The sequence below is a fragment of the Corvus kubaryi genome, unplaced genomic scaffold, assembly GCF_017639235.1.
Source record: "Corvus kubaryi isolate FWS band 111438036 unplaced genomic scaffold, C.kubaryi_AGA036_p1.0 67, whole genome shotgun sequence".
In the NCBI taxonomy this organism is placed as follows: domain Eukaryota; kingdom Metazoa; phylum Chordata; class Aves; order Passeriformes; family Corvidae; genus Corvus; species Corvus kubaryi.
In genome coordinates, this window is record NW_024582055.1 from 1,119,151 (window position 1) to 1,138,530 (window position 19,380).

At 37.0% G+C, this 19,380-nt stretch overlaps 1 long non-coding RNA gene across 1 annotated transcript; it reads left to right on the forward strand.

Moving 5' to 3' along the window:
* The first annotated feature begins 14,408 nt into the window (after positions 1 to 14,408).
* Positions 14,409 to 18,994, forward strand: LOC121674303. Its single transcript, XR_006019532.1, has 3 exons — positions 14,409 to 14,419; positions 18,492 to 18,501; positions 18,885 to 18,994. It is a non-coding gene; the product is annotated as an uncharacterized LOC121674303 (long non-coding RNA).
* The last annotated feature ends 386 nt before the right edge of the window (positions 18,995 to 19,380 follow it).

Sequence of the window (19,380 nt, forward strand, 5' to 3'; positions counted from 1 at the left end):
AAAAAAAGAAAAAAGAAAAAAAAAATTGCTATCTCTGTGTGACCTTGAACAAGCTGCAAACTGCTTTGAAAAAGTTTTGCTCAGTTTTTCCTTCCCCCTCTCAGGCTCAGTTTAGAGGCATAGAAAGGCATAAAGTCAATTTCTGGGCACAGGGCAGCGACATGGGATACACATCACAAAGTCACCCCAAGACACTAAGGTAAAATAAGGTGAGTTCCAGTCTCTTAATGATCCTCTGCACAGCAGAGGTTCATAGTGCAAGTAGTTCCTGCCTGAGCATTGCAGAACTTCAGAAGATATGACATGTCTTGCAAGACTATCCTTGGCGTCCACTGCTCTGGTTAGGTCCTGGACATAAATGCAGTTTCCTCTTCAGCCCTGTCACACATCTTTCTCAGTCAGGTCATTTCTGCACTGTGGCCACAGATGGGGCTGCTCTTGGGTTACTGAAGGGAAGCTGTGTGGTGCTGCTCTGGATGCTTCAATGCCCTGTGTGTGTCTGAGTGTGTACCCTGACAATGTTCTATCCATGCTCCAAGACAAATGGACTCCTCTAATAATTGAAAGCGAATTTCCAGCCCTCCCCCAACTACCCCCTGCCACACTTAATTACCTTCCTCCTTAAGATCAATCATAAATTATATTTCTCAGGGGACTAAGCGAAGAGGTCCTTGCACTTTTGAGTACTCTTTGAGTACTCGGACTCGACATTTCTACTTGTAAAAAGGTGTAATGACCCTTCTTTTATTTTGAAGCATATTGTAAAGCTTTTCCTATTATGTTCTCAAAGGACTATGGTACTAGAGGGTTGAGTGCCTTAGAAATGCCTATGCATAAACATCCAAGTTAAGGCCTTGAGTGGGATCCAAGGGTCCTTGGATGCAATTCACAGAGAAGCCTGCACAGCCACAGGAAGGTTTATTTACTTCTCTAGCTCAGCATCTCTGTGAATTATAACATTATGATGAATTATAAAACAATAAATGCAGGGGCCTGGCCTTTGTATTGAGCAGAATGGGTTTGCTACCTGCAGCGACATCTCTCTGCCATCCACCTGAATAAGTTCCAAGCAATTTGGAAAATCTCACTGTTCTTTAAAGCGTAAATGGTTTCATGGCAGCTGGGACGAATCCATTTCAAGTTTGAAATGAGTATTCTCCAACTGTGCCAGTGGGAAAAAAAAATAAAAATTACAGTACGGCAGTTTATTAGACATGACCATCAGTGCCAAAACCAGAAGAAAACTGAGCCCTTTCTGATATTAGGATGTAGATAACTAACAAATACAAATAAATTCTTAAAGTATTTTTTCCTTAATAGTATGGCAATATTTTCTGTGAGGTGTTGAGAAATCATATCAGTTTGAGAAGTCCTTGGGAACATCTAGCTCATATGCTAGTCGAGAATAGCAGGAGTTTTAAGAGTATCATTGATTTTGGTAGGCATTACAGGGAGGCAGTGATGGCAGTGGCCTGTCTGGCATCACTTCCAAGGTTGTTCCACTGTTATTGACCACTAAGGAACACAGTGTTGGTTGTCACACAGAAAAGCAGGAAACACAGATTTAAAGCTGGGGTGGGGTGGGGAACCTGCCCCCTAAACACTGTGCTCTCCCATCCCAAGGTGCTTCTGTCTGTAATGGCTGTTACAAGGTTTGGTGACTCAGGGTGGTCTCTGTGAGGGACAGCTGGGGCTGCCCCTGCCTGACATGGACGGATCCTGTTGGTTCCATGGGCTCACCACAGGCACTGCTCAGCCCCTCAGGTGATGCCTCAGGGAACTTATTTAAAAAGCAGAAAAAAAAGCCAGAGGAAAAGGAGGGAAAAAAGCAAGAGACAACCTTGTAGGCACCAGAGTCAGTGAAGAAGGATAGGGAGGAGCTGCTCCTGGCATCGGAGCAGAGATTCCCCCACAGACCATGGAAGAGCCCACAGAGGAGCAGAAGGGAATGTCCTGAAAGAAATGTGGCCTGTATAAAGGACTCCATGCCGAGTAGTTTGGTCCTAAAGAACTTCAGGCTATGGAAGGATCCATGCTGGAGGAGGAAAAAACCTGTGAGGAATGTTGGAAAGGAGCTGTTATGGGCTGACCATAGCCCCATTTCCTCATCCCCCTGTGCCACTTGGGGTGAAAGGAATGAAGGTATGAAGCTGAGCCTGGGAAGAAGGGTTGGTGTGGGAGCAAGGTGTTTTGGTTTTCATCTTTGCTTATCACCATCCAATTCTGTTTAAATTGGAAATAAATTAATTTTCCTCAAGGCTTGTTGATTTTTTTCTTGTGACAAAGTGTAAAGGAGCGGCTATGAAGGATTTTGCCATGTAGCTAAGGGTGAGGAACAACAGTCTCCAGAGAGAGAAATGGGGGGTTTGGTTTTTTATTTATTGTATTTCACTTCTGATATTGTTTCAGATGTTACTCTGTGTCTTTTCATTGGATTAATGAGTCGGCTGTTTCAAAGCAGAAAGATATACCTCTAGTCAGGACACAGAGAGAGAAAAGATACAGGAGTGACTATTAAAAACAAAACAAAAAACCCAAAACCAAACAGACAAAAAAAAAAATCCACAAACAAAAAGAACTAACCCCCCATCCCCAGCAGCTTCCTTTAGATTTCACATCAGTGTGGGTTTTGTTGCTTTGTCTTTGGTTTATTTTTTTTCTTTTGAGATTAAAACCATATCCCGAAACTGTCTGGGACAGAAAATACATCTTGGTCAAAAGTACAGTGATTGAACAAATTTTATTTTTTAATGAAGTAAAGATTCTCCATTACGGATGAAGAAGTGGGAATCCCTATTGCAAGTCAATGAGTTATCTTACTGTAGAAGAAGAAAAAATACAGTTAATATATTTTGATGCATTAAAAATGGATTTTTAGTATTGCCCTTGAATTCTATTAAACATTTTTCTTTGACTAACATTCCAAAGATATGATAATAGCTTTTCGTTTCTCAAAACTACTGAAATCAATTTACTTCTATGTTTTTAGCCTTCCATTTTCACTTAAGGTGTATGGTATGAATATTGAGACAAGGTATTACTCCTTGCTATCAAATAATTTGCCAGTTTGTCTACTCTTTTGCCTTTGTTTTTGCAGAGACACATTAATTATTCTTCTGAAGGTGTTGCCTGTACACCTGCGGTATAGCAAGGATGTGTATGTTCACAGCCCTAAAGGTCCTTTTAATATGCTCTGTGGTAAGTACAAAACATATTTTTAAATAAATCTCATTTAACATATACCCGAGATTTCTAACTATCTACATAATCTTGCTCTGAACTTTCTTAACATATGTTTGTATATATCTATACCATACATATGTGTATCTGTGTGAGAGTACATGTATATTTATCTCTATATGTCTATATGAATCAGATTTTTTCTTGGAGGGTTTTTTTTTTTGCCTATTTTAGTAGAAATTACATTCCAGAAGAGCTCCATGTTATGTAGAAGTTTATGAGGAAACTTCCATGTCCTAGGTATTCCTCTTTAGCATAAAGGCCTCAACTACCTTGCTGTGTGTTTAATATGCAGTCAGATATTCATTATTGAGCACTGCGTGAAACATCATCACTGCAAACCAACCACATTATTTCAGTCTGGCTAAAATTAATGAATTTTCAGTTTCGGCCAAACAAAGATCAGTAAAATTAAGCTGGAGATGAACAACATTCCTTGCCCAGAGGAAAAGCAAAAACTTAACTCCCAATTTCCATTTAATAGTACTGCAGAACCACAATACTTCAGTATATTTCTGGCCATATTCCTTCATCCTTAGGACAACTACTGAAAGAATTTACTGTTCATCAAATGCAGAAAAATATTTATAGGTGGATAACTAATTTCTCATTTTTATGCTGAATTTGCACAAAACAAAACCTTGCACAGGTGCTCTTTGGAAGATAAAAAGGATTCAAATTGCTGTAGCAGACTTGTGAGTAGAAATGTTTTCAGATGTTCAGCAAATCAAATTGCATGGGGAAAGGGGCAGGCTTTTTTTTTCCCCCTCTGGATTGCTTTCCTCTAGATATATTTTATCCTTTACTTATTCCTAATTGATTAGTTCTTACGCATGGGTAGAGTATTTCTGCTACTGTAGAATGTGTGGAATGAAAGACAAATAAATAAAGAAGTTCACCTTGTAATCACAAGAAGAGACAGCCAGAGTGAGATCTTTGCTAAGGCAATAATTAGGAAGGCTCACGGTTGTTTTGCTAGTGATCCTCGTTTTATGTCCGCGATTTACTTTAATTATCTAGGCACTTATAAAAATGTCCATCACCTTACACCAACAGGTCACGCAGCCTTCTTTAAAGTTAACTTGGGTGTGTAATAAAACTAGTATATAATTATTTCCCATAGAAATAAATATTTCATAGTTAAAATAAACTGATATGACTTCAAAGAAATGTTTTACCAAAGGAAATAGAGCAAATGTATACAAGCATATATAAGAGAACTAGGAGGGAAAACCAGATTTTATTTAAAGGAGTTGTGTTGGTTTTTTTCTGTACAGAATCTATCCAATATATTATTTGAAATACTGAATTTTCTTCAAAATTGCTACCCTATTCTGAAATGAATATAAGGTTAAGCTGAGTTTCTCCTCAGATTCTCCAAATCACTCATCATCTAGATTTTCCGGTGTCAGCATGATGGGGACTATTTCAGGCACTTCTTCTCCGTGCTTGATTTACCAGGAGACATGTCATGAGATTCACCTGGCCTGCAAATCAGATCTGAAGAGGCGGAGGAGGACAATGACATGACTTTTAGCAGCCAGTCATTCATTATATAGAAGTACCCTTCAAAAAATCCGTGCCTGCCTCGGGTGAAATAGATGTCAAATTTGCCTGAAGGACGTGGATCAAAGAGTACTGCCAACTCATACTACACACATCAAAACAGCCCACAGCTGAATTGCCCTTTTTCCTACTGAAGCAAAGTTTCTCCTCGTGTAGGTGTTGCATAAAATACATATTTTAATCAGCTGAAAATGTATTTTAATTATTTGCACTGACCTTGCAATTTTCTCTATGGAAAAATAAATATTATATAAGATAATTGGCAGTGTTGGATTAACTGTTGCTGTCTCAGTCCTGTGGAAAGATTGGGGCATATATCAGTGTTCATGGTTTTTTTTTTTTTAACTGGTCAATAAAATAGTTTGGCAAGAACTTGTACTTTTTAACTATTGTTTCACTAACAATTCTGCCTGTTAGAAAAAAAAAAAGCCCTATGATTAGATTCTGCCTCCAGCAATTAATACCAGTAACTTATTTCCTCCAATTCTGCTGAGTGTTCCAGGTTCCTTGGACATGATAGCAAAGGGAAGTTTATTCCCTCGCACTTTCAGTAACTGGATTCCAGATTTACCTGTTGAATGTTTCAGGAGATGCATTTTGTGAAAAAAATTCTAAGTTTGGTTTGTGAAGGACTCAATATATCTAAGGTGGACTGAATATTCATACTATTTAACTGTTCTTAAAAGCAGGCTCCTCTTCAACCTCAGCCAGGTTACCAGGCAGGTGAAATCTAAAGCATGGTAACTTTATCATAAGTATGCCTGCTAAAGGGTTTGCAGACACATCTCTTGGATAGCTTGAGTACCTTGCTCCTAGAGGAGGCACTATTTCATCCATGTACTTCTCTTACTTGCCAACAGAGGACGACTCTATGCCTCACCTGCCTCGTAATGTGTCATTTTCAGAAAAGTTCAGGTCATAATATACAAAGTCTTGGATCAGGCATATGAACCTCAATTTCTCTTTCCATCTGGATGTAAAAAAAAAGAAAAAAGCCTAAACATATCTAAGTTGTACAACAAAGAGTGCAAGAGGTGTATTGGATCATCCCTTGCCACATTTCCCATTTTAAACAGATTTAGAATGGGTTTCCTGGTACGAGGCTGCCAGACATAGCATTACATCTACTTCCTAATGGAGGTAATTAATTGTTCAGTGATACTGGATTTATTACCTTGAAAAACAACATAATTATTTACTAGCTTGAAGTGCCTTTTGCCAAGTTATTTATTGTGCAACATTGACTTTTTTTTCCCCCACCCTCCTGACATTAGATAAATCAGGAAAGGTAGATTTCAAAAGCTTCATGCAAAGATTTACGGTTCTTTTGTTTTGTCATTCCAAGTGTTGTTTTTCTTAATATAGAAAAAATATTCTTCTCAGTTCAAATGAAAAGACTTCATTTTCTTATATACAATTCCATAAATAGAGAAACATTTAAGAAATAAAACGGAGATAATTTTTTTGTGGTAACAGAGATCAGAACACCCATGACTACTTTTAATACCTGTTGAAAAAATAACAGTGAATGTGAGAAAAGTCTCTCCTAAAGCATTTCTTTTTGAATTTTGAGAGGACTTTTTTTTAATTTATATTCTTGTGGCCATTTCAACCAGTCATGCTTATTGAACACACAGGAAAAAATATTCTGATGCTGCTTTTTGCCAGTTTACAATGCCCTGTTCACTTCTGCAAAGTAGAGAATGTACGAGAAAAGTAGTCAGGTTCCTTGATTCCTCCAATAAAGCATCTTTTAAAATTAAGAATTTTAAATAGAGAAGTTGTTTCATTGTTTTTGAAATGCTCCTCATGTATTGGAAGTAGAAAATGCTCCTTTTCTGAATTAGATAAATGGTCAAAAGGGGAAATTTTGAGGACTTCCACTGCTACTACTCTGAATTATTAAAAGCCAAAGGATTATTTCGAGCTAGGAGTACAACCATTATTATGAAAATGCCAGTTTCACACCACATATCCCCAAGTTAGTACATGAAATACTTTAATTCTCTATGACTTGGAGAATTTTGTTCTCTACTAATGAAGATAGCTCAAATAAAGTGTTTCAGACACGGATTTTGTGATGACTTCTTTTGTAACCACTGACCTCAGTGTAGGCAATCTTCAGAGTTAATGTTGGGTGTTTTAAAAAATACATTTTAATATCAAGTAAGCACTTTCTATTCATGCTTGGTGTATTGTACTTTTGGAAATTACAGCATTCTGATACTTTTGAGGCCAGGACTAAAAAGATGGACTTTTCAGTCTTGGCTACTCTCTACACCACTGACAAGGAAAGACAAAAGGTGTGTCAGTGGCAGCCCTGCCACTCCCTAGCCTTGTGGTTTCCTCGGAGAAGCCCGGATGTGAAGGCTGCGAGAGAACTTTGTCACAGGGGGCAAGAGTCCCATCATGCCCAACTAGATGAGATTGCAGTTTGTTTGCTGCACAAGCATGTAAGGACACATGTCTGCCAAATATTTCCTATGTAGCATTGACCATGACTTATCCAAGGATTAGGTGAACAAAAAGGAAAACCTTGCACTTCCTGAATTTAATTTTGTGGAGCTTAGCCATGGTTCACTGTCTGACCTTGTGTTTACAGGATTTCATTATATGAAAACACTACCCTTAGGAAAAGGTCTTAAGAGAATTTAACAGAGATTAATCCAAATGGCCTAACTGAATTATTCTAGCAAACCTTAATCTAGAATATTATTTTTTTAATGGATGTTCTTGAACAAGAAGAATCTTTTGTAAAGCATAGAAGAAAATGATCTAGATTTGAGCATTGTAGATATATGTGCTAAAGTAGGAGGGCTTGCAGATTTAACATAGGATAACTAATGTCAGTTAGCAGAATATAACAATGCACAGCTTTCAAAGAAGTAGCTGCATGCTTTAAAAACTGTAGCATATTTAAATAACCATGAATATTACAGTTTATGATCTTGGGGCATAAAGCTGTAGAAATCTAGCTATCTATGCGTCGTATTACAGAAAACAGTAATGGCAGTAGTAAAAATCTAGGAAAATTAAATGCGTTCAAATAAATATTAGAATAAACATGAACTTCAAGTTAAAGGTGGCTTTGTAATTAAGCAATTATTTGTCTTACGCCTTACTGCATGAAAAATATTTTTGGTTGGTAGGGTGCCATGAGAAGTAGAAAGGGGCTGAAGAGAGGAATCTGATAATACCCTGCACTCTTTACTTCAACATTAGATCTTATGTGTGTTTGTATCTTATGCAATATGCCATCCTTAATGAGGTATTTCAATTTCAGTCAAATGTCAAAAATTGAAAGATATGGTAAACATTTTATAAATGTGTTCATTAATTAACACATTCCTGCATACAAAGTACTTCTACATGCTGCAAAGTAGGTCTAAGTTGAATAAATTAACAGTGATGCCAAAATAAGTGAAAAACAGGATATAATAATAAAAAAAAAATGAATGAATGAATGAAGATAGCTTTAGTTAATTTTTAATACAGAAAAGCATACTTTGACACCCAGTTTCAAATTCTAAATAGGTATGAAGAGAATCTAGGATAATTCTAATGATAGCTGTCCTATATTCCAGGGAATCTTAAAATACATAAAGTAAAGCTGCTGTCAGCTAACTGGCAGTAGGCAAATGTTTTTCCAGGACAGTATATTGGTGACAATACTAGAGGCCTGAATGGCAGAAAGTGATGGATGAGTTTATTTCTTGCCATCCCAAAGCCAAAACAAGTGGGTTTGACTTCATCTGCACAGTATCACATCTAAGCTTGTGGGTGGAAGAGGAGAAACTTGTGGAGGCAATCTGGCAGGGAATGAGAGAGATGACACTGAGATCTACACATGCTTCCTGCTGCCAGAGCAGCATTTCTTCTGCTCTCCTTTGGATGAGAGGCTTTGATCATAAACATTCCCCTGAGATTTCTGGGAAAGAGGCTTGGAGAGAGGTGCCCAGCTGTTGTCCCTCTGTCCTCTCTTAGATCTGACTCTGCCTATAGCCACAGCTGCCACTGCACCCTCTTCCACAAGAACATCTTGCCAGAATATCTTCCTGAAAAGATGAAATTTGCAGAATGGCACTAAAAAATATGATTTAATATTCAGATCCAGAGGTAACTGAAACTAGAGCTGTTTCTTCTCCAGCTGATGCATGTTTAATACAAATCCTTTTTTTCCTGTTTCTTTATAGAGGTGCTTTGTTTTTTTTTCTTCCAGCACATTAATGTGTGATACTACATTGGAAGTAGGATGCTGGAAATAGGATAATTTAGTGAAAGCTTGAAAATAGTAAGTGTTCTATGTGATTGCTAAAATTGCTGGAAAATTCATATTACATGGAGTTTAGCAAGGCTTTAAGTTTTATTTAATAGAGAATCTTGGATTCACTATTTATTAATTGGTTTTGAGTTTTGTTGGGTTTATTTTTTTATTTTAAAGATACTTTTTCTAGTTATTAGCAATGCATTATTCACAAACTGTTTAGTTCTGCATGTGTGTCCAGCCCAGTTTCTGAACAGCTAGGATTTGGACAAGTGGAATGCACTTCTCATTCATATTCAGATACTAACCAAAAGCCAATGAAAACCTACAGCAAAGTCTTCTCAAAATATCAGTTGTAATAAGATTTTATTTACTCATTTCTTTCAATGTGTAAAAGATACAAAGGCCCCTCTGGGAAGGTGATAACAGCTCTCCTCAAATATACTTTCCATTTTGTTTTAAGGCAGATGGGTCAGTATTGACCTTTCACAATTCTTGCTAGGATCTACTGTTCTGCTGACATTGGCATTGCTGATGCCCAGCTTATCTCCAGAAGTCAAAAGAGACAACAGAATTTTTCTAGCTTTGTTATGTGTAAAAATTTCAGTCTTGCAATTTAATAATTTTTCACAAGATGCCGATTTTAAAATTGATCAGAATGTTTGGGGTTTGCAACTTTTTGCATTTGAATAACAGAGATATGATTGGTTTGGTTGTTGGTTGCTTTTCTTTTGGTAAATATACAAAGCTAATGCTATTTCCAATCTTTAATTAAACATGTAAATGATTTGCTTACATAATGGAAGTTATTGTATTGGCAGGTTGCTTGTATTATTTATATTGCCCAATGGCACACAAACCCCATATTATAAAATCACTTCATTGTTTAATCATCATTCCATTTGATGTTCTTCATGTTTGGATATGAAGAGAAAAGGCCTTTCAGTTTCAGGATCCACGTTACACTGTACATAGACATTGAATTATTGCAAGCTGATTCTGTCACAACTACAATTCAGTGCTTGATACTTTACTTCTCTATATCATTATGCCACACTTTTTGTTATAAATTCTTTATTTAAGTCAACACTCAATGGATTGGTCTGTGAAAAAAGTAATGTAAAGTAAAATAGTGCTTATTTTTGTCTTCTTTCTGTCCAACAATAGTGAACCTAACAGCTGGCTCTGCCCATGTCCCTTCTGGCACAGAATCATTTGGTGAGATTAGAAGGTGCCTTTTGTGTCACTTCGCCTACCCCGCTATGCAATGTAATTTTTTTCTTTATTTTTCTCTCTCAACACAAGCCAGATGCTGAGGCTTTGTTGCTACATGGACATACAATTTCATTAAAAGTGACTTAAAGTAAGTTTTGGATGTACTTTGTGTCACCCTGTATGATGATCCTCATGCAACAGGAAAGCTGGATGCATGGGTCAGCTTTGAAAAGACAGAGGGTGGTAGGAGAAAGCATGGTCAAAAGTGTTAATTCCCACCTGGTGTAAGCCAGCACAATCAGTGGAGCACCATGAAAGAAAATATGAGAAGTAATCAAGATCATGAGGCTGAAGAAAGTGGCTTTGGATACATGTGTTTATTAAATATCTTGTATCCCTTAGTATGGAGGCAGTAAAATGAATCATGTGAAAAGCTGAAAGAAGTTGAGAATTTTTTTGGTCAGTAACACATTCAGCATCTGTAAGACTGAGGTTGTTTAATGCCACATGGAAAGATTTATTAATTCCCAAAGGTCTCATTAATCCTTACAGGACTACGTATGTGTTAATACCATGACTAGAAAATTGTCACGGTTTAGCAGCTGGCTTAAATGACCTCACTCAAATTGTATTCATACTTCAGAACTCTGTGTCCAAGATTTTCAAAGCAGAAGCTGCCTTCTTTAGTAGAAGCCTAATCTTGTTTAACTTCATGGAACAATTGGCATGGGCAAAAGGAAAAATTCTTCTGCCTCAATGAGAAACTTCTGTGTTTCACTGTAGATTGTTTCAGGACTTCAACTAATTAGCTCCTGTGCAAGTGAAGGAAATTCCTGCAAAAATTAGTAAAGCTCAAATTACCTACTTTAGAAGTGGTCCCCCCAAAAAATTACTTTCTTAAAAGGATAAAAGCTCTGCAATAGCATATGGAATGAATGGCAGAAGCATAGCTTAAAGCAGCAGGTATCAATGACCCATTCTCCAAATCCTTTGCCCTGAAGTAGTGAGATCACCAGTAATCTTTTTCCTGTGTGCTGCCATATGACGTGTGTCAGAGCCAGAGTATGTGCCTGAGGACTCTCTATTCTTATTTTACATTTCTCTCCTCACACTGGAAAAACTTACTCTTCAACCTAAAATAATGTCAGAAGCTACAATAAGGCATATATTATATTTCAACTGTAGCATAGTATTTAAAAGAACTAGAGTTGTGAACATTTGTCTTGCTTTGACATTTTTTAAAGGACAAACAACTGACCTAGAAATTTATCCAGTGAAGATGGTACTGAATATCTTCTATCACATTTTCTTTTCACAGTTTGTGGCACAGCTGAGGAGGATTTTTCTGCATGCTACTGTATTTGACCTAACACAGATATTCCCATGTAAGACGTAAGTCCTTTCTGAGCCCATTTGCCATCTCTGCTAATACATGGAAAGAGCACTAACATGATTTTTAAAGGGACGTAACTCAGAGATACATTTTAGCAATTATATATGTAGATTCAATCAGCAGACTGTGGCAGGCTAAGAAATTCTATACTTCATGGAAATTATTTAAAACGGAGAAAAAAATCCCCTTCCTCTTTATGTGCCTAAGTAGTCAGAGTTGTTCTTGAATTTGAGCTTCAGGTAAAACACTTCCATTGTGGCCAGATATTCTTACTCAATATGCATAAATGCTGAATGGAAATAGTAAATAAATTGTACCAAGTTTAAATGTAACCTCACATTTGCAGTGTACCTATTAAAAAAAAAATCAATTTTAGTCTTACATTCCTGTATTCTGTGACAGTCCAGTGTCAAATAAAAACCATGTTTTACATATTGGTCAAATACTATTCTAAACTGAATATCGACTCTGAAGACAATTGACTTGAGTTTTCCTTTTTAATTGTCTCCTAAGGACATTTTTTTTGAGTCTGTCTTGATTAGAAAAAACCAAAGATTTCTGGTCTAGTCAGTGGACCTGAAAGTTAACTTGAAACCCAAAAAAATAGTCTGCAATCTTACAACGGGATTCTGCAAAAAAGGATGCCTTTGGTTATCCTCTAGTAGTGGCAGCTGTCTTATGCTTTATTTCCTTCAGTGGGTTTTGCATGGGAGTTTATCAAAACTGATCAGTTGTACTGAAAAATTATAATTTTTCCTCTGTAATTATACTGTCCTTCTAAAACCAGTGCAAAAATGAAAAAAAAGTTCATTGTAGTCTTTAAGTTATTATCATAAACAAATATAACTTGTGACAACTATGTACTTACATGTCTTCAGGGCAGTAAAGTAATTATAGTTATCATAACTGTATGCTAAAATATTTTTCTATGTATAGCTTTAGTGAAAGGGTGTTTGGTATTACTTATATATAGCACTTAGTGCTTAACTGTATAATAAAACATCACTTTTTACAACAGTATTTAATGTCAGAATCACATTTTCTTTACTTGTTAACTCCTTTGACCAGACTTTTCATAGTAAATAAAGAACTGATTTCAGTAGTTCTTATTTTCATGAACTATAATGAAAGGTATTTCAGTTTAGATAGAAAATGTTCAGTTACATGATGAAAATCTTCACCATGTAGCCCCTTACAAGTTCTCAAGTTAATTGTTTCCTTACGTAATCAAAATAGTATTAGTCAGGATCAAGGATTCTCTATTCATTTTGTTATCCCAGAAATTAATATAGTTATAGCAGGAACAGTTCATCATTTAGCTTCTGTTGCTGTTTAATGAAATGTACTGGGGTTTATTTCAAACTGACTCTTGATACAATGCTAAATTATTAAGAATGGTTAATTACCTCAGCCATGGTAGAAGTACTAGTGGATCTATTGACTGATGCTCATTTGCATTTCAAACTTTTAGCTGGAAAGTTTTTTGGTGTCTCTATATTTCCTGCCAATCAGTGGCAGCACAAATCTGTAACTTGGTGTGTATGTGTTATCTGGTTATTTATTTTAACTAAATGATTTGTTGTCCTTTCCTTTATAGGACTTTTTTTCTATCTTTTTCCTACTTCATTACTTCCTCTTAACTTCTTGGGATGCAGATTTTATGCTAATGTTTGGGGATTAATTTTATGACTCGGGTAATGTTAATAGAGGGTTGTGTTGCCTGGAGTCCTGTTTCTTTACATTGTTTAGAGCAGTGGAAGATCCATGAAGTAGGGTGTGATTAAGCAAACTCATTCTAGTTTTGGCTGGTCTGCCTGACTCATGCAGTGTGAGTGACCCAGGTGTTTGCAGGATTATAGGAGCCAGGAGCTCATGCAAGGCTGCTGCACACAAGGCAAATGTACTGCAGAGGCTTTGTGGTCATGGTTAACACCCTTCTCAAAATAACTGCGGCTTCAGGGCCTTTGATTCACAGCTCCCTTTTTCTTGGTTGGCTAAGCATGCAAGCAAAATAGATAGATATTTCAAGAGACACTCTCAGTCACTTTGCCAGTTATTTTTAGAGTTTTATGTCCCTAAAGGTATATGAATATACATCTGAAAGCCTGTTTAGTTTCTCTGGAGTGGTTCTTTATTCCCTGCAAATGCAGTGGTTCCAACTATGTCAATTCATGTGCAATGCACATAGAAAACACTTGCTGTCCTTTAGTTTTCTTAAGGGCATGGAATCCACACTCTTATCTCAAATATCTGCCTGTGCCACTCTAGTAAAAGGTCTATAATGAAGTGCTTTATACTGCTTTCTAATCTTTCTGTTTTAAGTGTTGGAAAGCTGATACAACTGCTTTTTTTAGGTATTGGTATTGGAAAAATTTAAAATTTATACAAAAATAGTTCATTTTGTCAGGAAAATTTCTGTTAGAAAATAATATTTTATTAGATATTCCCTATTTTCTAAATATTTGAAATAACAATCCTCTGCAATGATGATTAACCAACAATGATGATATAAATAAAGTTTTACAAGCTTGGTCAGTCTTCTGCCTTCATCACTGTCTTTTAAATACACAGCTGTTTCATTGTCAGCATTTTATTGACTATGACCAATAAATAATAAGGGGAACATTGTCTTCACAGAAGGATATTTTTCTAGCACTGTTGTCTTTAACCCATCTGGAAGATCTTCAAAGGTCTCAATTCAAAATTATGTTCTAACTTTTAAAGCTTTTAGGTTGCTGGTGGTGCACTGCCTCAGTTACACATGCTTGAATTTGCTTTACTTAGCTGTGAAACCATCACCTTTGAACCTGGCATGCCTGCCAAAATACAGATATGAAAATAACATAAGTGAAAACTTGCTGTTTAGCTAGAGACACTTCTGCACTATACTTAGCTATCTACCCAACCTTACTTATTTGCAGTATAATAGATGAAAACACCAAAGTCATTTTGATTTGAAGAGGGAGAAGGAAAAACATTGATTTAAAATATTTTTCATATTGTGTGTAGGTTTTTTATTTTCAACCTGTTTTATTGTACTGCTTAGTTAAAGAATGCAAATATCCGGAAACAAGTACACTTCCTAAAGTTTGCATTAGAAACCATTAGTTTGACATCTTCACTGCTAGAATGGAGAGTAATCACCTTGAAGTGGCACTTGGATGCAGAAATTCGAAAGAGAACTGAAAGCATTTAGAGCTAATAAAAATTGATAATTATGTAATTCTAAATAAGAAATCGTACCCTCAAAATTTCTGCTTGCTGACTCTGTAACCACATGAATAAAAAACATTTGCTCTACTTCATCACGTTTTTTTCACTTACAGTGAATGCATGTGATTAATGCTGTCATTTATAAATGTGACTCTGGCTTGTTTTTAAGGAATAATTACCTACTTCTGCTTTTACATTGTTCTTTCAGTGTTACAGAATAATTTGTCATTAGGAATAATCAGACACTGTTCATTTTCTTCAAGTAAGCTGAATATTTGAAGTAAGTGGTGAATGATTTATGTTAGGGTATATCAGAAATTCTTCCCTTCCCTCAGTTTCTGTCATTGCCTGCCAGCCCCCTGGAATATGTACAAGTGTCCTAAGCAGAAAGCATATATTCTGTGTGTGGAAATGCATTTGTGTGCTAATTTGCTGCAGCTGAAAACAAACACGGAAAAAAAAAAATGAAAAAAACCAAGCAAAAAAGTAAAGCAAGGATCCAACTGCATTGGAGTTTGTGAGTTTAACTATGTAAAAATGCAGCTCAAAAATTAGGCTTCTTTGGCACGCTTGTTTCTGTCTTCTGGGGGTTTTCTGTTCTTTTCAAGAATGTTTCAAGATATATAAAGATGAGTGATTCAACTTTATTCAAACCTCTCTGAGTTGTGCCCAACAACAAATATGTATGTATTAGATGTTTAAGTGCTGGGCTTTAACTTCTAAACCTAATGATCTACTGTCATCAAGTTGGGGTTGAAGGTCCTGACTGAAGCTTGTCTTGGTTCAATTTGCCTCCAAGGAAATCAACATGAAACTGCTGATATTTGTTTTTGTGGAACTGGCATGGAAATTTACAATTGAATCCACCACCCTTGGGTGGGTGGTAACCAGGACAGGAGCAGCATCAAGGAGCAATTTCTCCAGTGGGTGATAATGACAATCATGTTCTTATCTTGCACTGACTCTGCCTGACTCACAGCAAATTGTGCAATTCAGAATCAGGACAACTATGGACCAGACAAGGACATGCAGGATACAAACCCCAAATTCACATTATAGCTTAGTGTATAATATTCACACATTGTTCTCAATCCTGACAGTGTTCCCTGACCTGGAAATCTGTGCCTGGGAACAGGTGAAGATGTAGTAAAAAGTAAAGAAATAGACTTGCATAAGATAATTTTATTAACTATCATTTATGATTTTATCCTACTTCAAAATGACTAAGAAAAACTGGTATTTAGGCCAGAAATTATTTTATGACATGTTTAAACAAGTTATCATTTGGGTTTAAATTATAAAGAGAAATTTCTAATACGAATAACTGTGATCTGTGCTTTTAATATTGTGATAAAGGAAAAAAAGTTAGTTGAATAAAATCCATATCAACTTGACATGCATTGCCACAGAGCAAATATTCATACAAAGGAAGTATTTTCTGTTAGTATCAAAGATTTCTTTTCAAAGCTCTTAGGGTATGTATGCACCTGGTGAGTTCCTTGTTTGCTGAATGCTGCTGTATTATCACTGTAGACAGCTCCATGATCCAGAAACACCTGATCAATAACCAGAATGTGACCATTCCAAAGCATATGATTTCTTGTAAGTTTTCCTTGCCCTGAGAAATATGGCTGACTCTAACACACATACTGTTAAATCAGCTTTTAGCTTCTGGCTTGTTGGCAAGCTAAAATCATGTTTGCCAACTGTAGCTTCTGATCTGAATGATCAGGTAAGCACAGACATAGGTAAGACACCAAAAGAGGTTTTCTCAGCTGTCCCGCAGGCTCCCAAAATGCCCATTCTCACTTCAGTAATTAGCTGGAGCTGAGTTCCAAGGAGATGTTCATTCCCCGTGTCAGAGATCTGTGCTCACTGCTTCAAAAGTAACCTTGACTAAGCTGCACGCTGCAGTGTATGCCAAATGTCTCTCTTCAGTGTGGGTCCTGGTCCTTACTCCATGACTTGGTACAATACCTTTCTCCAGTCTCTGTTAATGATGTGTTTACATGGATAGAAACTCAGGGTATACACAAAAAATGCCACTCTACAACTGGGCATAATTTTTTTGACGGGTGGGAGACCAGAGGTGGCGAAAAATGCTACAGAGAACAACTATTAAAAAAAAAAAAAAAAACAAACCCCAAAATAAGGTATCTACATTTCCCATACGGTGTAGGGAGAATTAAACTTCTATGTGTTTTTCTGAAGATTGCAAGCTTGGATATTAGAACCTAAAAAGGCAGGGTTTAAACACTAAGACATGAATTTATTTCATTATCTAGTAAATCACTAAAACAAGCAGTACACAGGAGTTAAATAGAATAATCTGCTGTTGTTCAGTATAGTCATTAGTCTAGACCCCAGGGGACCTAGTTAAAAAAAAATATTTAGTCCCACATAGAAGATGATTTCTCTTCACAAGATTATTTTACTTCAGGCAGATTTATTTGGGAGCTAAGCCTGTGCTCCAGATTTTTTATGTTTTCTTGATAATTTCTTGAACTGTTATTGGACCTACTGCTGAAACTTTATCTCCAGGATGCCTGAAACATCCTCACATGTCCATGATGGTTCACTCAGTTAAAAGCTGCTCTGCTCTGTGGACCAGACTCTAAAAGACAAAGCCATACACTCCTCAAGGGCTCCTGAAAATGTCTTTAGTTATCTATTAATGATAGAATGACAGAAAAGCAGGGGGGAACTTAAGTGCTGATTAAAGCTCAAATGCTCTGGGTTCTGTGACTGGTGCTTTAGAATACATTATAAATGACTTTTGAAAAAAATAATTAATTTCAGGGTAGCAAATCAATACTTTCAGTTAAGCCAGGCATCACTTCTGGCTGAGTGACACATGTTAGGGCAATACACGAATAATCCTTCTCATGAGTAATTTCTAGGGCACATTGGGGTGACTACTTTTAAAGTCAGTATATAATTATCAGATGAATGCTACTGGACTTCTTATTTCTGTACAGAACAGGCGGGGGAGACAAACTCTTTGTCCAAGAGCAGACCTACTAATCTATCTATAATGCTCAATGCATTAATTCTACAGGAGACAGATAATTTATCAAGATTGGGGTGTCTGTATATACATACATATTATACAGATATGTCTGTGCATGTAGATTTAGCAACTTCTTTATAAGTTGGTTTCATAACAGACCAGTATCTTTTGAGAAAAAAACAGTTCTAGTGCTTGACACATAAGGCACAGAGATAGGAATGGCAAGGGGGCTGGTTGGGTAGGAGTGAATGTGTGAAAAAAATGAGAAAATTAAGGAGTTCAGAACAGCAATAAGGATAAGCAGGCTCCAGAATCTTTCAGAGGTGAGGATTAAAAGCTTCAAATAGATGCAACTTATGGGGGACTCTGTGTGTGTGTGGGTAATGATAGAGATGGTGAGATGCAGAAGGGGTGCTCATAGGGAGGGGGTTACTGGAGCCGGGACAGAACTACATTCATTTACTCCTTCACTATTTGGGTGCAATTCCCACACTTCTGTGTAGAAAGAAAACTGATAAAATTATTATTATAATATATTATAATATATTATATTATTAATAATATTATAATAAGTATTATGACTAGACTAGGCAACACCTGGTTTGGTTTTTGTGGATTTTTTGGTGTGTTAACTTAATTTCAACACAGCTTAGAGTTCTGGGTTTAAAGTTCAATATGTTTTATAGAAGAAGTGTGAGGTTAATATCTTGATTCTTGTAGATGCATTACTTCTGTCTTCCTCATATTGCAATATTTCAATGGACCAATAATATTAATTGCACAAAAAAAGGAAAAAAAAACCTAGCAGTGATATAGAGACCTTCCTTGACTCTTCAGTACTAATACAGACCATTTGGAAAAATCAGCAGAGCTTGTCCAGGATATCAGTGAGCATCTCATCTCAATTATATCCTTCAGTGCTCCTTCAAAAGACAGAGCATGTGCTTGGTATCTAAAAGGCAGAGAATATTTTCAAATAGGAGGAATGGACTGTCATAGGTTAGCCAGCATAGTCCCGGAAGGGATGTCCTTGCTAAGGGGTGCTTACAGCTTCCTCTGTGACCTGACAGAACCTATCAGCTGGCCAGTTTGAATATGGACAATTCTTTAAGCCACTTAAAGTTGTGACCACCTCTTTGATACACACTTAAGAATAGACAAACTCCCCCCCAAGCTCTCTCTCGTTTCCGGCGCTGGGACAGGTGGCTGCGGGGCCCCATGTGGGGGCCAGCGGGCCCGGCCAGGCCCTGCTTGGGCCAGGCCATGGCCATCCTGGAGCCGATGGACCTGTTCCAGCCGTGGAACTCCCCCCCGCCACTGCCTTGCCGTGGGCAGCCGGAGCGGCTTGGCTCTCCCCCCTCTCCACTTCGATAAGAAAAATTCAACATTCCAGCTGCAAAGCTGCAAGGCCGAGGTGAGATTAACCCTTTTTATTGCTGTGAAGAGCTGAAAACCCTAGGGAAGAGAGAGAGGAGATGC